Consider the following 17,954-nt stretch of genomic DNA (forward strand, 5'->3'; position numbering starts at 1 on the left):
TATCCATATTATTTAATAAATTAAGCTTACTACGTACAGTCACCCCTATTGCTTTATATTGAAACAGTCAGATCGGAGATCATTTTACAGCATCCTAGGAATATGAAACTACTCTGAGCTAAGGAGACTGCCATTATTGGGATTTGGTATCAAAAGCTTCAGAACAAAAAATGTAGAAGTACAAGCGTCGTGACTGTACCATCATTCTAACATTAATATGTTAAATCCTACCATCCGTTTATGAAAATGTAATTAAAAAAATACACTCCTACATCAGTTTATTGAGGTGATAAAAATAGACACATTAGAGAAGGCAGAAATATACCATCCTAACAATCATGGCAATATCACTGCATGTTAAAGTGTTCTTTTAACCTTTTTCGGTGGGCTTTACTGATGTTAATTAATCAGCTTGAATGCTGTCAACATCTCAAGCACTAGAGTGCTAGTTCCAGTTCTGTGCCAGGCATTTCTCTGCATCTTTTTCTTTTATATGTTTAACTCAATTGCCTAGAAGAGCATTAGCAGAACAGTATAGAGACGCCTCTTCTTTCTGCCCATTGTTTACCCGTAGTATTGCCTCATGTTCATAAGCCTAGGTTTTTCAAGGCCTGCTTCATCAACATTCTCAAGGACTTGCATAAATGAAAGATGGGATCATTTGGAGATAAATAGTGCTGAGAAAATCACTTTAACCCTCATCTTCCACAGTACACTGAGATAGGGAAAAGATAGTCTTCAGTGAGAAACATGGTTAAACAGAATCTTTTCGGACTTTTGAGGTGAATGACACTTGAAATGTTGCTCCTTGATGTGTTTAAAATCTAAAAACTTTGCATAGCTCCCTTGTGTTTTTGCTTCTGCTGGGTGCCAATGCTTCCAGATGTAGCTTAATTGCTAAGATTGAAATGATAATCATTTACATATCAGCTCTGGGCCAGTACCCGATTCTAACAGACACTGTTTCCAAAAGTTTTTTGTGTATTGATTTTCTAACATTTCTCACATTTTGCTAACACTGTAAGATTGGAGAATCTAGGAGAGTTAATATTTTCATCTTCCAGCCTTCATGTGCATGTTCCTAAATCGTATGGGCACTTTAAAAGTATTAACAGTATTTTTTGGCTTTATTCGAAAGATAAAATATTTCAAAGACCAGGGTATAAAAAGCTAGCTATCATTGGAAAAAAACATTTAATTATTAATGAAAGCAAGACATTGGCTTGGAATGAGAAGCAACTGCTTATTTACGGGAGATTTTACAGCAAAGGTAAATAATGAAATCTGTTTTCTAACCTAACCTACATAGCAGTTTTGATTTAAAGCTATTTCTTTACAAGGAAAACACAAATAAGCATTTTAATTCCCTGCAAAATAGGAAAATAGGTGTCCTGAGTTCGTACAGGTTTTGTGTGCATTTCACACTAGGAGCTATTGTGGAAGTGGGATTACTGCCTGACAATTTCATCATGTCTGTGAAAGTAATGTTTAGGAGGTGAAGTAATACAATGATGCTAATCCAGCTTTTTATAATCAGCCTCCTATACATATAATATTTATGTTATTGTCTGTGCAGGGTTTTCTTTTCCTAGAAGCATTCCTTATCTACTAGAATTCCTGTTTGACAAATGAGATTGGATTACCAAATCACAGCTGCATACACTGGTTGATGTATTGCTGCAAGATTGATAATTCCGAAAAGCAATGTAGTATTTGGGGGGTTAATTTTCTTTTCTATCTAATGCTTCTTGCTAGATATTTTCTTCATTTTTGTTATCTAAGTTTTACCAGGTTTAGACTAGTTATTGACTCAGTTAATGTAAAAAATGTTGATATGCTGTCAATATTAATGTAGATGTCAGTCCAACACTAGTCCCTAATGTATGTAAGAGCAAGTATTTTTTACCTTGATACAGAAAGGCAGTCATGTGTGAGATTTAATATACATCCTAATCTATCTTGTCATTGCACTAGCCATGGGTGATGTGCTAATGTATGGGCAACCATTTTCTTTTTCTCTTCACACAATAGAATAGATACACATGAATGACAGCTAAGTCTCTGCTCTGTAATTATTTGGAGGGCAGTTAGACTGTACAGAGGGAATGCGGTAGTTTTACTTACAGACTTTTAGTCTGTGGCCTTTTTTTTTTTTTTTTTTTTAATCTTCCAAGTAACCATATGATCACTAATAACTGAAAATAGTACTAACAACCAAGAAACAGCTAAACCTGTAAGCTTCATAACACATACAGAGTCTGAAATTTCAGTTCTGCATCCTTACACACCCAAATATTACAATATTTACAATATTATTATTACAATATTACAATGTTACAATATTACACAAGCAAATATTTTTATGCATTTGAACACATTCTTTATTTCGAGATCATCATTTTTATTCACATTCTTGGAAAAATATGTTTTATGATGCAGAAGATTTGTCATCAAGTATTTCCAATAAGGGAATAGTAAAATGAACTCTTTAATTAAATGTCTCCTTTGTATTCATTTTCCTTTTCCCTTTCTCCACTTATTTTTAAAATTGTAAACAATTATGGAAATATGGGATTGTAAATATAAGTTGACACAATGTAAGATAAGCAAGAAAAAATTAATGTTCATAGCATGTTTCATCTTTGTGCGTCTTGGCAAAACCAAAAATTTGAATGTAGCTTTTTACATAAAATAAATTTTGATGAGATTGCAGTTTCCTAAAAAGCAAGTCCAAAATTACATATTGCTTAACACAGCTTGAGTCAACAAATCTTTAACTTCTCATATTAATTTATAATATAGCTTCCTTTTATTCCTCCTTTTGAACTGTAAGAAACGGTCTGTATGCATTCAATCTGTCTTCGTGTGAGAGAAAATGAAAATGAGGCACATTGGCCAGATCATATAGATAAGCAACTGACCGCAATTTCATTATTTTTACCATATATTTAGAGAGGGTGGGTAAATTTTCTTCCTTTTGGTTGGATGCTATTATCTGTAGACTAAAGGTATTGCTTTCCTGGCACCTTCCATTGTTACACTCAGAATTAAAATCACTATGCACATCTTTACTTAACTGGTATGATTTCAACAATGGAAACTGAGTGCAAAATTCTTCATACAGTGCTTTATATGGAAATATTCCTTTTCGCCAAAAGAAGAAAAGAAAAAAGGAAAGCTATAAGAAATCCAAAACAATCTATTTTTAGAGTACGTTATAATTCTCATACTACTTCAGTTTCCTATGAGTAGTTCTTCTCTGAGAGTAGTAATGTAAGGCTAAATTGTTACCTTATGTTTTCATGAAGTAGGTTTGTGACCACTGACAGTTATAATTTACAGTGATTATGGACATTAGCATACTTGACTCCTGCTATTATTTTTATTTTGACTACAAAGAGTTTCAGCAGACTAATCGCATGAGGAGTGGATGTTTTATCTTCACAGACTGCTGCAAAGTTCCTATCAGACTGCAGTGATGCACCAGCCCTTGATCACAGTCAATAGGAAGCACTTATTTGTACCTTTGAGAGAATCTTGTGTAAAACCATGCAATGAGCCACAGTAGGTTCTTCTGTCAGTCTCTGTGTCTACTGATCTATCTAGCTACCTGCTACACAACAGAGTGTGAATATTTTTCAAAACTGCTAAAAGGCAGAATGGAGGGTGTCAAATACTTTAATATGCAAATGATTTTTGCTCACTAAAGACATCATAGTGACTGCTGTGTCATTACTCATTCATGTAAATTCTGCATTTTTCTGTTTCTAGGGCCACACTGAACTAGTAATGTAAACTTTGATGAGACACAAGAGATATCAAAGCAGCTTGATAGGCATTAGAAGTACTCTGTGTTACAAACTTCTGTATTTTGCAAAAAGAGAATTTTCAGAAATTTTGTTCAAATCTTCAATCTTCTGCCTTCTATAAATGAAATAAAAAATCTGTGTCCAGTTAAAATTCATATCATGGGGTAAATCTGAATTATTTTCATTTAAATGCTACCATTCCCTCTTGTAGATTACTGGTGTTGCTAGTAGTAGGCCAAAATGTACATACGATGTAGATACTGAATTAAAGATATCTACAGTAAGTTGTTGGAAAATCTAAGAATATTGATGTGACATTGAGAATATGCATTGAATTTTTCAGGAGTAGGAAATCAGGTCTTTGCTTATAAAGAGTGTTTCTATGACTATTTTTCTTGTCTAAGTATTTAACAACACTCATACAGTGCATGAGACCATACAAACCGGTTCACTTAGTATGTTTTCAGCCTGTCATGTTAATATGTAAATACATGTGCATATGTATTTAGACAAATCTAAAAACATGCATTATTTACATGCTGTAACAGATTTTTTTTCTGAGTCATTACAGTCTATTATGTAAATATATATTTAAAGGGCATAATATATTTTTTTAATTTCATTGGATTTTTGACTTGATAGATCATAATGGCTAAGATCTCTTACACAGTACCTCATAATTTATTTCAGCCTGTATTATAGATGTTGCTATGATGTTAATATGAATTTGCATATAAAATATGCTTCAAGAAGTTGCTGTACACATGAAGATTAATAATTCACTGATTTTAAATGGAAGAGAGAACATCAAAACTGATTAGTTTACATAAGGGTAAGATTCATCCACTCTGCAGAAGGCTAGCACAAAAACTAGGCATCATTTAAGCCTCACTTAAGCCCTTCAAATGTACTTTAAATGGCTCTTAACTGGTGCATAGGGGTGCATAGGTTTTGCTCTGGACTTTGGTGAAGTACTGAGTGCAATCCATAAGAAAATAATGTACTTCTAAAAGCTCCTCACTTCTAGACATGAATTGATATGTCTCCTAGGAGCTCTGAATTGCCAGCTGTTTCCCCAAATCTTACCTCACTGTTTGCAAAAAAGGTGAAACTCAGTTTTTGGAGGAATAAATAAAGACCCTTTCCATGTGTTTTGGGTCATGTCTTCATCAGCAGTGGATAACAGCACAGAGGTAGCCAAACTAGTTCAGAGTACCTGTTTGCATCTTCTAGAGATTGAGGAAATTTACTTATCCCAAATTTATATCCCAATTCATGCAAATTAAATTCCATCTCATATTAACTAATTAGATATGGAATTTAGCCATTGAGTGGATTCTGAGGTGCTTTCATTCATGGAAACTGTGTGTTCATCTGGTTACTGGGATGAGGTTTAATGTTTGGATATGTTGATGTTCAGTCAACAGATCTGACTAAACACAGGCAGAATGGGAAAAAAAAAAAAAAAAAAAAAAAAAAGTTTGTTCCTTACCAACTAATACTTCTGGTTATGGGACAGTGCTGGCACTAGTAGATGGTTTTGTAATAGGAACCTGACAGCAGCCAGTAGCATATGCTAAGGGAATGAACAGAGGAAGAGGTCAAGCATACAGTCATGCTTCCCTGGCATAGCATCCTAGCTTCTGGCAAGTTTTCCAGACATCTAGTTTTCAGCAGACCAGGCTTAAGCTGCAAGCACAGGAGAACAAAGAATACCTACAGAGTTTAATAATGGAGAATCTCTCAGGAGGGATGGTAGGAAAAGAGAGAGTGTGACTTGGGCTCCAAAGCCTGCTGGGAGTGAGAATGTTAGAGGAAAATAGAAGTCTCTAGGTAATTGTGAAATGGTAGAAGTGTAGTTAAGCTGGATTTGTGTTGGGTGCTGGTTGTTTAAAAAATACATTTATCTAATACTTTGTTTCTAAGCAATATGTTTTGAAGTAGAACAGCTGTTTGTAGGATATGTCCAGGATCAGATTGCAGAAAGAGCTGCAGGGCCTAACTCACGTCAGTGCTGTGGAACAAAACCAGGTTATGATACACAAGATATGCAAAATACATTGCATCACAGAGGTACAGGGGGATCTGGGATGTAAGATATTCTTCCAAGGGCTACAATAGTCCCTGCAAACTGGAGAGGCAAAGAATCCATCAAAAAATGCCTTGAAGACAGGGGCTCACATCCTTCTGGTCAAACTCTTCTCCACAGTGCTGCTGGAGTTACCCCTCTCATTGGGAAAGAGGAATCATCTACAACTGTTCAAAATAGGAAGAAGAGGAGTTTAGCTTGTTTTCATGCCAGCCTCACCTTACAGAGGTTTCAGCTAACGTTTTTTAGTGTGATCCAAAATGAGCAAACATGAGGTCAGGCTGTTTGAATGATCTGACTATGATGCCTATTGAGCCTGGGGCCAATTGGTAGCTACCTAGCCTAGGTATGACTCTGTGGCCTTGATACTGGTTCTTCCCACAGGGCAAACTATTCCGGCAATAGAAGAGGATTTGTTGTAAAAGCAACATTTTGAGTAGTGGGTCATGTTTTAATGGGTATGGAGTAGAAAGGTCCTGATATGAAAACAGAAATATATCTACTAAAGGGGCTGTTCCAGGCCTGCTTAAATAAGAAATTTAAAGTGGTATCCTGAGGGCCTAGCTGTGCAGGGAGAGCTCATACAGAAAACAAAGCTTCTTTAAATCTGTCTCACCATGTGACACAGGACTGAGGCAAACTGATTTCCCTTCATTTTTCTCCCTTTCCTTATTTTTTCACCCTTCTGTCAAAGGCAGACTTCATTCTTCTGGCTTTACGCATATAGAGGTAGACTTTCATAGATACATGTCAGCTTCTGTACACATAATGGAAGTGCTACATTATCACTAAATATATTAATTATTAAAATTAATTTATAAAAGCTACCAACAGTGAGAAGTTGTATACAAATAATTCTGAGTGCCCTGAAATGTATGGGTAGAAGCTGCCTACATTTATAAAGCAAAAATAAATAATAAATGACATTTGGAGGCAGAAGTTATATTATCTATGCTCTGTATGATAATAGTTTCTTCATATTCATATTATGAATGCATATGAGTATGTTTTATAGGAATTTTTACAGTACTTGTCTGAACACCTCTTTTTTAATGATTGTGAATCTCATTGCTTTTGTCTTTCGAGGGAATTACTAGCTACAGTTTTGTTATTCTAATGTACATCAAAACAATGGTTCAACTATGTAAGTGTGAAAAATCTTTGGGAGACATTTTGTTTGCTTGTTTTTGCTTTTTAATTTATAACTCAAAAACACTCAAAACCAATTCCTTTTCTAGCTTGATTAAAATAATCATATGAGCCTCAATATAGATTTACTTCTTAGCTTTTCTCCTGGAGCAAATTTTCTTAAAAAGCTTGGAAGAAGGGCGTTGGAGGGGAAGAAGCAAAGGGAAGGAAGGAAGGAAGGAAGGAGGGAGGGAGGGAAGCCTCACCAGTGAAAATGCTGACTGAACCTTAACTATTGCATTGTGAATGGCAATGCAATAATACAATACTAACAAGGACTCCTGAGATAAATACATCAATTAAAGGCTTGCAGGTGTGTCACTAGGGGTGGATAAAAAGAGAGAATGGGAAAGGATTTGTGCCAGCAGACCTTATGGTTTTGTTATAATTAGTAATCTGTGCAGGTGTCTATTATGACTAACTGACAATAAATCTTGGTTTCTGTTTTGAATATTGCTTTTGTTTCCCAAGTTCCATGCCTGAAGGGGAGAAAGAAAATGACTAGAAGATTAATTACTGCAATGGTTACTCCCAACAAGATAAAATGGAAAGTAGTAATCTACTGAATGAGATTAAATGTTCTTCTTATTATTTTCATATTTTATTTTGATAACAAAACTGAAGGCAGTGTAGGTTTTGTGTGTGGGTATGTATCTCCTTTTCTTTGTATAATGACAGAAAAATAGCCTAGTTTGTCAACAGACTTTCTTTGAGTTCTGTGCATGTGGCACATTCCTTTATCTATCTCAGAAAAGTGATAGAAAGGTATCCAAACCTTTTCCACTTGTGCAATAACCTCTAATTTTGAGCACAGTGACAAACTGTAAGTAAATTTTGCCATAGAGCAATGTTTTCCTTAGCCTCTCCATCTGCTCGTTTTTGACACCCCTGTCATTAACTGTCATTTTCCTTTAAATATACAGTGAAGCTGAAAGGCCAGCTCTACATCACATCATTTCAGATTAGGGGCAGTTCCTTTGAGCTGAGCACTGTTTAGGTGTCAGAAAGAAGTCTCTGACCTCTCTTGTACCACACTGCCGCAGGGCCTTAATTAGTACTGACTCCAGCCATTACTGCAGAGAGGACAAAGGCGACCACATCATTTTTCTACTTAGGAAGTTAGCGTCTGACCTAATACTTGTCCAGGCTCGTAGGACACTGTAATGGCCGCACAATGGTAGTGGGAATTATTTGTCAGATTCCTTCCTTCCTGAATAATCAGGGAAGTTAACTATTGCATCCTGCAGTCCCGCAAAGGTTGTTTAGGATCTCGCTGTTGGTTTCTTGCTTAGAAAATGACAGAGAGAAAATGAGTCAGAAAAAAAAAAGGGGGTAATAACAAAGTATAACACAAGAGTGTTTCTTGTCCTGGCTAGAAGTGTCTGGTTATTTTAAACATGGCTCTTCTTATAATATCAGTTCTGGGGCTGTTGAGTTTAGTGGAATGTTATCACTGATTTCATGAAGAGCAAACTTGAATCCCAATCAAATGAGTTCCTTTTTCCTCTGTCTTTCTTTAAGGATGAAGATCTGTCTCCATCCCATCCCCCAGTCTCCTAGTAGAAATTCACTCTCATATGAAAAACATTTTACAATGCTTTTGGCTCAGCATTTTTGGTCTATTTCACTAGAAATTGAATGCATTGCATCAGATGTCAGTAGTAACAGTTCTACAGAATCTCCTTAATTTTCCCTCTTGTTTGGTAATGTTCCACTGAAAAAATGTCATGCTAAAATATAAGCACTTCTTAATCTAGATTTATTTTTTATAAATAAAGCAACTGAAAGTGCTGTAGAAATTGCATGATCTCATACTACATTCCTTTATTATCAGACAGCATCACATGCTGCAGCACAAAGGCACAATTTACGCTACTGCAGCAGAAATTATTTTCACTGTAAATGCATTTCAGAGAATTGGCAAGACAATCTAAAACTTGCAGCAAGCTAAGACTTCGCTGATGTTGAGTTTGTCAAGGTACAGATAGGATGTATACTTAGTATTTTTGAAACCTGTTTAACTGTAATCAATTAGTTCACTACCTTGAGGCCTGATTTCTGTATTTCTTTTGTAGTCAAGAAGTAATTCTTCCTGCCTTACACTGTCCTCAAAAAAAAATAATAATAATAATAAAAAAATAAAAATAAAAAAAAAGAATTACAATTTTAATGTGTTTTTCCACACAACTTGGTCTTTGTAATTCCAATTCTAGTTAGGATTAATTTTACCACAGTGACTTGGAGCCAGATTGGTGTCTCAGAAATGGCATAAAGTCATCACATCTCTAAGGAAATCTCTTCTGAACTGATCACAGAAAGATAATTACTGTATTATCAAAGCTGCAAAATGCTGCCTAGCATTTCTTGCTCTCAAATAGTACGTAAAGCAGTAAGATACATTTATATTCTACAACATTGCAAAGCCAGGGCTATAATATGGGATAAGAGAGTTGGGACCAGACCCTTCAGTCTATAACTGTGTGATCAAGCATTATTTCATTTAGTCTATGAGCTGAAATAGCATCCAATAAAGCTTTCAGAGTAGTCCTTTGACTACATATCATATATTCCAATTTCCTTATTCTCTTTTAGATTACACCCATACATTGATTTTTTTCTATGCAACAGAGAGGTGAACTTTACCTTTCTGAGCATAAATAATTCTAGATTGAAAAATACTCTTTTCACAGAATGATACAGCATGGAAGAGGTCCATATAAAGAAAGAAACTTCTGAATTTCAGTGGGTCTCTATGGCTAGAGAAGTTTATTGTCCAAAGCCAAGAGTGGAACCTGCTGACAGCTGTTTTAGCAGTTGAACTGATGCTTTTTGTCCTCTATTTGCTAAAGAACAATATTGGATCTGTAGTTCTATTGAAAAGTTAGACTAAAATTTTAAGGCCTACTGGCTTCTCCTTTGCAAGGACTGGCAACTTTATTGTGGAAGCAGAATTATACTGGGCAGCAATGCCAGTATTCATGCAATATTCATCGTTGTCCCATTGCACTGAAGCACTGAAGGACAGCAGATGGAGAGGAACCTCAGTACAAAGTAAAGGCATCTTTAGGCATGGGAGTCCCTCCCACCTGCAGCACATATGATCCTGGGGATATTGCAGACGGTCATGTTCAGCAGTCATGGATGAGTGATAAATAGGGGGATCTCATTTTCCCCTCTGTCATTTATTTAATCAAGATTAACCACATTTTCAGATTACTGGCACTTCACTGCCTCACCCCACTGGTAGAGAGGTAAATGAGTTGTTCTAGCAGAGAGATATGAAGCTGCCAGGGCTTTAGGTGTAGAGTCAGAAAACAGGGAATCTAGTTAACTTACTTGTATGAGCTTTTTTTCAGTGACACACTTTTTTTGTGTTTTAGTGGATGGCTAGAATTCCTCCTAAGCTGATTGACCTACCCAAATACAACATTCACATTCAGAGGACAGGTATACATTATGAGAAAAGGCTCTAAATAATTGAGATCACATTTGTGTAAATGTATTTGGGTTTATGAGGCAGTTATTTGTGCATATATACTAAGGATTGCACACAGGCAGAAGTATGTATGATCATAAATAAATGGAGTCTTGTGTGTTTTTGTGTGTGTGTGACTGAGCTTATGATGGCTGCTTTTGCAATATTTTTATGTTGTTGGTAAATAATAGACGTTTTCTGACTTTAAGTAAAAGAATTTTCTAAACTAGTTTTTTTTTGAGGGAAAAAAAAATTCGGAAAGGAACCAAAATCAGAGACAAGGACTACTTGCAGAGAACACTAAGGCTTTGACACAAATCAAGAAAAGCCCAGGAAAGTTGAGGATAACATGATATTTTTCATTTATGTCTTCCTGCCTTCAATTTTTTTTCATATGATACAATAAGGAGAGTGTGTCAAATGGGATATAATATTCTTGCTTTTGTTGGCTTGAGTCATAGCTGTACTATTACTAAGACCTACCTCTTTGGCCTGTGAATAAGAATGTTGGTTGTTGTAGTTGTTTAATCCTGATGGTGTAGTTAGAAGAATCAGATAGTTTTAAAGCATATTCACCCATCATTTTTACTTACTTTTAATCAACTTGTTCTTCCAAACAAGGTATGGAATTGATAGCTGTTATTGATTGCTTGTAGCATTACCTAATCTTCACTAAATGTAGGAAGCTTTTCAGATTTAGAAAGGTGGCAGAAAATGTCTAGTAATGATGCTGCTGGGAATTGAAGCTCGATACTGTGGTCAGTATAAAAGTGATATAGCTATAAGAGGTATTTTATTATAAGCCCACTAAATTTTGCTAAATGCTCAAGCTACTGTAATTTACAGCGATTTTGAAGTTTTGTTTAGTTATTTATCAGTGTTTCAGTATTTTATTTGTTTCAATTTACAGCATGAAAAAACTTCTATTAATGATAGCGTGCTATAATTTTAAAAAGCTACAGAATGCAAAGAATGCAATAATATAGAGAAGAGATTGCATCCATGCTTTCAATACAAAAGGAAAATATAAGAAATCATTACTAAAACAGATATAAATGTGACCTTCATTGTGGTTCTGTAATTATCCTAGTCCCCAGTACGGTGTTTGTATCATGATTTTCCTTATTTCCTCTTTGTTTTCATTTTTATCTGGGTACTTCACTGGTGAGTAATAGCTAAAGGGAACCCATTATGCAAGGCGAGCATTCAGTTTGCAAGTGAATTTGCTTGTAGCTATTGCCACATTTGAACCTCACTAATGTATGTAAATTAAAAACTCTGGTATTCGGATCGCTCCTGTTTGAAATAAAAACAGAATCTGATCATTACAATCTGCAAGCCAGGTATTATCACTGGACTAGTGAGCCGCTGATGATAAATTGTACTGAATAGCTTGTGGATAGAATATTTTATCTCAGTTCTCTATCACACAGCACTGCATAAAATAAGAATGATTCATCAAGCATGAGAGCTGGTGGTTTATGAAATTCATTGCTCACGGCAAGTGTATTTTTTAAAATTCAAAAGACAAAGCAACTCACAAGGGTTATTTAGTAATCAGTGTGAATTACTTCTAGGTATAAGCCTTAGTGGAAAAAATTAAAAATACATTTGCTGTACAGGAAGCATTATTGCTGTAGGTGCTATGATTTAGCTGCTTCTCATCTATAGCTTTTTTTTTGTGTGTGACCATTTTGGTTTCCAATCCTCCTCCCCTTTATTTTTAAAAGTGAGACTGCATAATCAGTTGTAACAGGATTATTATATTGAACAAGTCTATTCTGTGCTCTCAGCAGAAACATCTTCAGGGGCTTGTACACCTTAGGCTGAAGTGGATATTTTATTTATTCAAAAAGACATGTAAAGGGAGAAGCGCAATAGAAAATCATCTTTTTTCCTTCAGATTTACAGTAAGAATGTTTCATTTCTTCTTGTGTATTGATGTCCCAAGGCAGTGTTCCAAATGAAAAGATAATAACTTACGAAGAAGTGTCAAAAACTAATTAAGTTTTGTAACTTGTTTTTCCTTCACATAAAGTATATTTTTCATCACACTGTCCAGTCACATGCTGGGATTCTTGCTAACATCATCACATGCCAGTCACACCAAGTCTCAGTGGTTCTTCTCCTCCTGTCATTATTTTCAGCATCAATTAATTTTCTTCTGACCTCGCCTTTAGAAAATGTAGCAGAGAATTATCAGTGCGTGCTTTGCACAGTCTATTTTGAAGGCATTAGGCCACTGTGTGTATTCGAAAATGGAGTAGGCCAAACATTATATTTTCTCACCTGCAGGGTTGCCTAGTAACCTGAATTAAGGATTTTCACCAAGCCTTCAAGACAAATAGTAGAACTGTAAAGCAGGTTGACCCAGGTGGGAGCGTCAGTCCTACGGATGTAGATTAGCATTTTGAATGGGGAAATATAAAATGTAGATCCTCAATAACATTTATTGTGGAAGTAGTTTTTGTAATTAAAGCAGCATATTTTCTCAGAAAGCTGGAGGAATGTGATGCATCATATTTCACTATTGCTAAATTTGTGTTATGAAATGTACTTTGTTTTGCATTTTGCACATTATTTGCTTGTAAACTGTAGAAACTGAATGCTCATTCAAGAGGTTGTAGAAGTGTCTTTAAAACATGTAAATATATCTTTCCAGGCATTCTTGCTAAAAGCATGCACGCTTGCATATGTTGAGTAGTGATTCACAGATATGTTCAGCTTTCATTTAATCACTTCAAGGAACTAAATTCCTTCTTTAATGTATTACCATTGAAAAGAAAGATTAGTGTACTTTAGAGGTGGGGGTCATTCTTTGTAACGCTATTACAGCTTTGTCCTTGACATGCAAGATTCCTCCAGAAAAGGAAGGGGGGGGTGGGGTGGGGGAGAAGCTGGAAATTCTGCCTCAAAGGTACAAAGCAAAGAAGTAGCACAATTAGGATGTCGGCACATAGTGACAGTCCTCTGCAAATGATGGTGTCAGGCCACTGAGGGGCCGAGGGTGGCAGGAGTGACATTCACCCTAGCAAGATGGAAATAAATGCCCTGTTTGATAAAAGAAAACAGACAATTTATGTATACCCTGAAGAGTTAACAGCTAGTGAGCCATTCCTATGGGTCAAGTGCTGCATTTGCATTTTGATGGGATGTTATCAAGTAATTAATGCACCAGTCAGGATTTATTACCTCAGGAGTGAACTGAAAGGTTCATTACAAAATCGGTTTCACTTGAAGATAGGCATTTCCTCAGAGTTAGCTTTTGACATGTTGTTCCTAGCTCTCTCTGCCTGTGGCAGCAATGGTAGAAGGCCAGTGAGGTGAAATTCATTGCTTAATAAGGGCATTCACTTTGGGTATTCTTGTGATAATAAATGTATACATCAAGGCCGTACTGCCTTGTCAGTTTAATTGCTTCTTGTGCTCCTTAACAAGCCAATCTTAATCAGTCTGGACCATGTTATGAATAATTTAGGGATCAGCAGACTTCACGCTTAATAAGATGTACTAGATTATAAAACTTAAGTGCACTGTTTATAGAAAGCATGCAAAACACTTTAAGTTTTTATTAGCAGCAAGGAAAAAAACCCAACAAGTAGTGAGTTATTCTAACATTTGCAGTTTGTGAGCAACAGCTGTGTTTCTTAACGCTGTAACCCCCCTCCACTTTTGTTGCAGGCCCACAGTTCAGCCTTTCTATCCCTCTAAGCCTCAGTGAGACATAATGGGAAATTTGAGTAGGCCATGAGATTAAAGCTCAGAATCGATGGCCAACCGGCAATTGTCATTTTAGAAAACATTCTTTTATCTTTTTAAATGCAAAGCAGACTTATTTTAAAACATTTTCTGATGGACAAAATTACCTTTTTGTTGGTGGTGGCTGACAGCCTGTGTGAATGTTAATGCAATTATTTAGATTTGAGATTGGTTTGCAAAACCTGTATCAGCAAAAGGATTTTTAAGTGTTCTTCCTTGTTTAATAATACAGGTGAAATGTAGGATAGACTGCAAATTATTCTTACATACTAAAATAAAATACATTTTATTTGTTAAGGTAATACAGAAATACATTAAAAATAATAGAAACCGTCTCCAATCTCTCTGAGCCTATTATGATTTCTCCGTTTAATAACTATTGTTTGATTTAAAAGGAACATTTAACCTTTTTGTTTTCAAAGAATTCTTTGTCCTCCATTTTACCTCAACATTTGCAGGCTATAAGTCATCCACAGAGTAATGCATCATTCAGTTTATGACATCTAATAAAGGCCTACTGCAAGCATTAGAACCAGGTGCTTCAACAATTTTCCCTTCTGCTTGTAGCTGCTTCTGCTTGTTCTCTTGCAGCCTAAATAGAAAAGAAAAAACAATTTGCTATTTCCTTTTTTATTCCTTTTCTGTTTAAGCCTTGACACATGCTGACAGCACTACAGTACCATTTGATGTCCGTGTAAACAATAGCCACATGTATTTTTTAACTCCCTATATATTTATTAGTTTAAATACAGATGTAATTAAAGGCCACATTTTTAGTCATTAGATAATGTATTAAAATAATGTTATTGTTCAAATGCATTTATGAATCGAGGAGATAGGCACCAGTAAATGAAAAACAACTTCAAACCTATTTCCCAACCTATAGCTGGACTATCATACTCCTTTGTTCTTGTGCAGGTTAATAGAGATTGAGGAGATGGGCAGAGGAAAAGCAGTGCAATTTTCTGCTATTTAAGCTTGGCGAAATGGCACTCTTCAGGAAGCAGCAAAAAGTATGAAAGCGTAATAGGCATTTTAAAAGTAGAAGTCCATATAGCTGCTTGAGGGATCCTTAGATTTAGGCATGCATAGAATCACGAATGAGATAATCAGCATTGTGAAATTGAAACCTGTCTGCTGCCTGCTGCTGTTCTTCCCTCTTTCAGTGGAGTGATTTGTAACACTCATCTTCTTCAGGCAAGGCAGCCTTCAAGATTATCCAGAACTGTCAATAGTAATTGCCAAAGTATTTTATTACCTACAGAAAATCAAAGGAATTTTATAACCAACAGTTATCAAGTTTCAATACACAGTATAAAGAGAGCAATTTTAGTTGGAATACAATCGTGTTTGGCTTGCTTTAATGTTCTTGAGACAATTCCTGTGCAACCAACTACAACATTCACTGTATTTAAGCTGGAGGCAAGAATACGCATATGTACTTGTAGTTTAAAAAAATTACATAATGCTTACAAGCTTCTGCAAGCAAGTGGTTTCTAATTGCCATACAAACTATGCCTTAGTTAATTACTTTTAAAAAGAATGAGGTTTCTGTAAAACTCAAGATGACATTTTGAAATTCTGGCAGTAGATAGAAGTTTAACGGGGGCATTCTCTGTCATGAGGTAAATCAAGTGTCTGGAAATTAGCAAAATATGACACTGATTATAAAATCTGGAAACATTAATGTTGCAGCTCATACTGTGTTCTCTGAGCATCACTGCTATTTGAACCACAATCATGATTGTCAGCTACTCATTTAATATAATTCTGTTATGCTACAGGGTCATCCATGATTCAGAGCTTTTCAGGCGCTTATCTTCTTACTCGGGCTATGCATGAGTAAGGATTGCATCTTTCTGCCAGTGTTTTCCTGAGCCACACACCTGACTTTCCTTCTGATACCAGGGAAAAGGAAGGTGTGACTGTTTAAATGCTTGATGGATGAAAATTCAGTTTCTGTTATTGACAGTGCATTTCACTTCTAATTCATGAAGTCATATCAAAACTGAAGTGACATTACTTGATGAACTCTTTTAGAAACAAATACACAAATTGTGAAAAAAATTAATTGGCACTGGGAAATACCTCTTTATAAGTTCCAAACTAGATGGGCACACTTATATTTTGAAACATGCACAGAATGTTATTCACAAGACCAAAGAGTAGATATAAATTCTACTGAAAGGCTATTCTGAAAGAGAAATAAGCCATGAAAGAATTTTATACTAATATAGCCATGAAGCCATGATTATAGCATAAAAGAGAGCTCTCCTTTCAGTTGTGAACCTCCTTGCTCTTTCCACAGAAGCTTTTGTTTTTAAAAAATGACCTGATGATTAAATTATTAATTGTTGTTGAAAGGATATGGTACTCTACCAAGAACCTTCTTTCATAACACTGCAATATATGAAAAATTTAGCTAAATGGTAATTAGGGGAGAGGTTATTTATATACTATTAAAATGCTGATGTTGTAATTATCAGAGAGTTATTCAATTACACTGGGTAATACTCATTTTTAATATAAGGAAAATGAGAAACCTACTGGAAATTTTCTAATATGATGAACCTATGCTGAACCTGGTAATTTTTTCACTCTTTTATCTTTTATGCTAGTTTGCATTATACAGCATATGAAACATGTTGATATATTAGTCCATCTAGAACTTCTATATGGATCACAGAATGTATTTTTTAAATACATCAGCTAGAATTCTGCAGACATTTAGGGACAACGGAACAAATTGAACTAATTTATCTCTTTCTGTGAGGTAAGTTACTATAGGTGCCTACCCTGAAAGGAGCAACTTTCAGGGCTAACTAAATAGTCAAGGAACATATTATTACATTTCATATTTGCTTTGAGCTATGAATTCAAAGTGAATAATGAACGGACAAGTTGGTGATAACACTTTTCTTGGCCCAGACGATGGTATTTGAACTGGATCAGTGTAAATGCTATTCCCTTGAGCCTCTGGTAGTCTTAGTAGGTTATTGTCAGTATCAGTAGTAAAATTGGTATTGGCAAGAGTTGAGTGTGTATTGCAGCTGTTTTGTCAGTATAATATACGAATTATAAAGCATTGTAATAAGAGCCCTTCCCCCAGCCTCCCACCCCACCAAGTTTTAAGGTGAAATACCTACTATATAGTACTGTTCATTTCGTCTGGTTTCTTTGGCTTTAGACTTTGCTACTGGGACTGTATACTCACTCGAAGCATTGTAGAAGTCTCACTGATTTGTTTCTTAAAATGAAGGGGTGCAGAAACATGCTGTATTTTTTTCCAGAAATTGTACAGCTCAAGAAATCACTAGCGTTCGTTTTTCAATCAGATCTATGATAAGGGAAACTGTCACGATACTATGGTGATAAGGGTGCAGCTATAATACTGTTTTCTCAGAAGATGAATAAAATGTGAGCAGTCCTAAGCTTTATAGTTGTGGAATTCGGAGATTCAGAGCACAGGAACAAAAAAATCTGTCTAAACAAAGATATGCTAGAATTTATATTACACTACAAAGTTTCGTAACAAAATTAATTGAATCTTTAATCAATTATTCCTTTTAATCTAAAAAATCTAGAAATCAAGTTGTTAGAAGTTTTAAAACAGGAGGAAAATGCAGAACAAGAT

General features: G+C 35.4%; 1 protein-coding gene across 1 annotated transcript in view; it reads left to right on the forward strand.

Moving 5' to 3' along the window:
* The window catches only part of ZFHX4 (zinc finger homeobox 4), a 151,299-nt gene that overhangs the window by 79,564 nt on the left and 53,781 nt on the right, over positions 1–17,954 (forward strand). The window lies entirely within an intron of this gene.

This window comes from Lagopus leucura, unplaced genomic scaffold (assembly GCF_019238085.1).
Source record: "Lagopus leucura isolate 7727_CA_CO unplaced genomic scaffold, USGS_WTPT01 Super-Scaffold_100002, whole genome shotgun sequence".
NCBI lineage: Eukaryota > Metazoa > Chordata > Aves > Galliformes > Phasianidae > Lagopus > Lagopus leucura.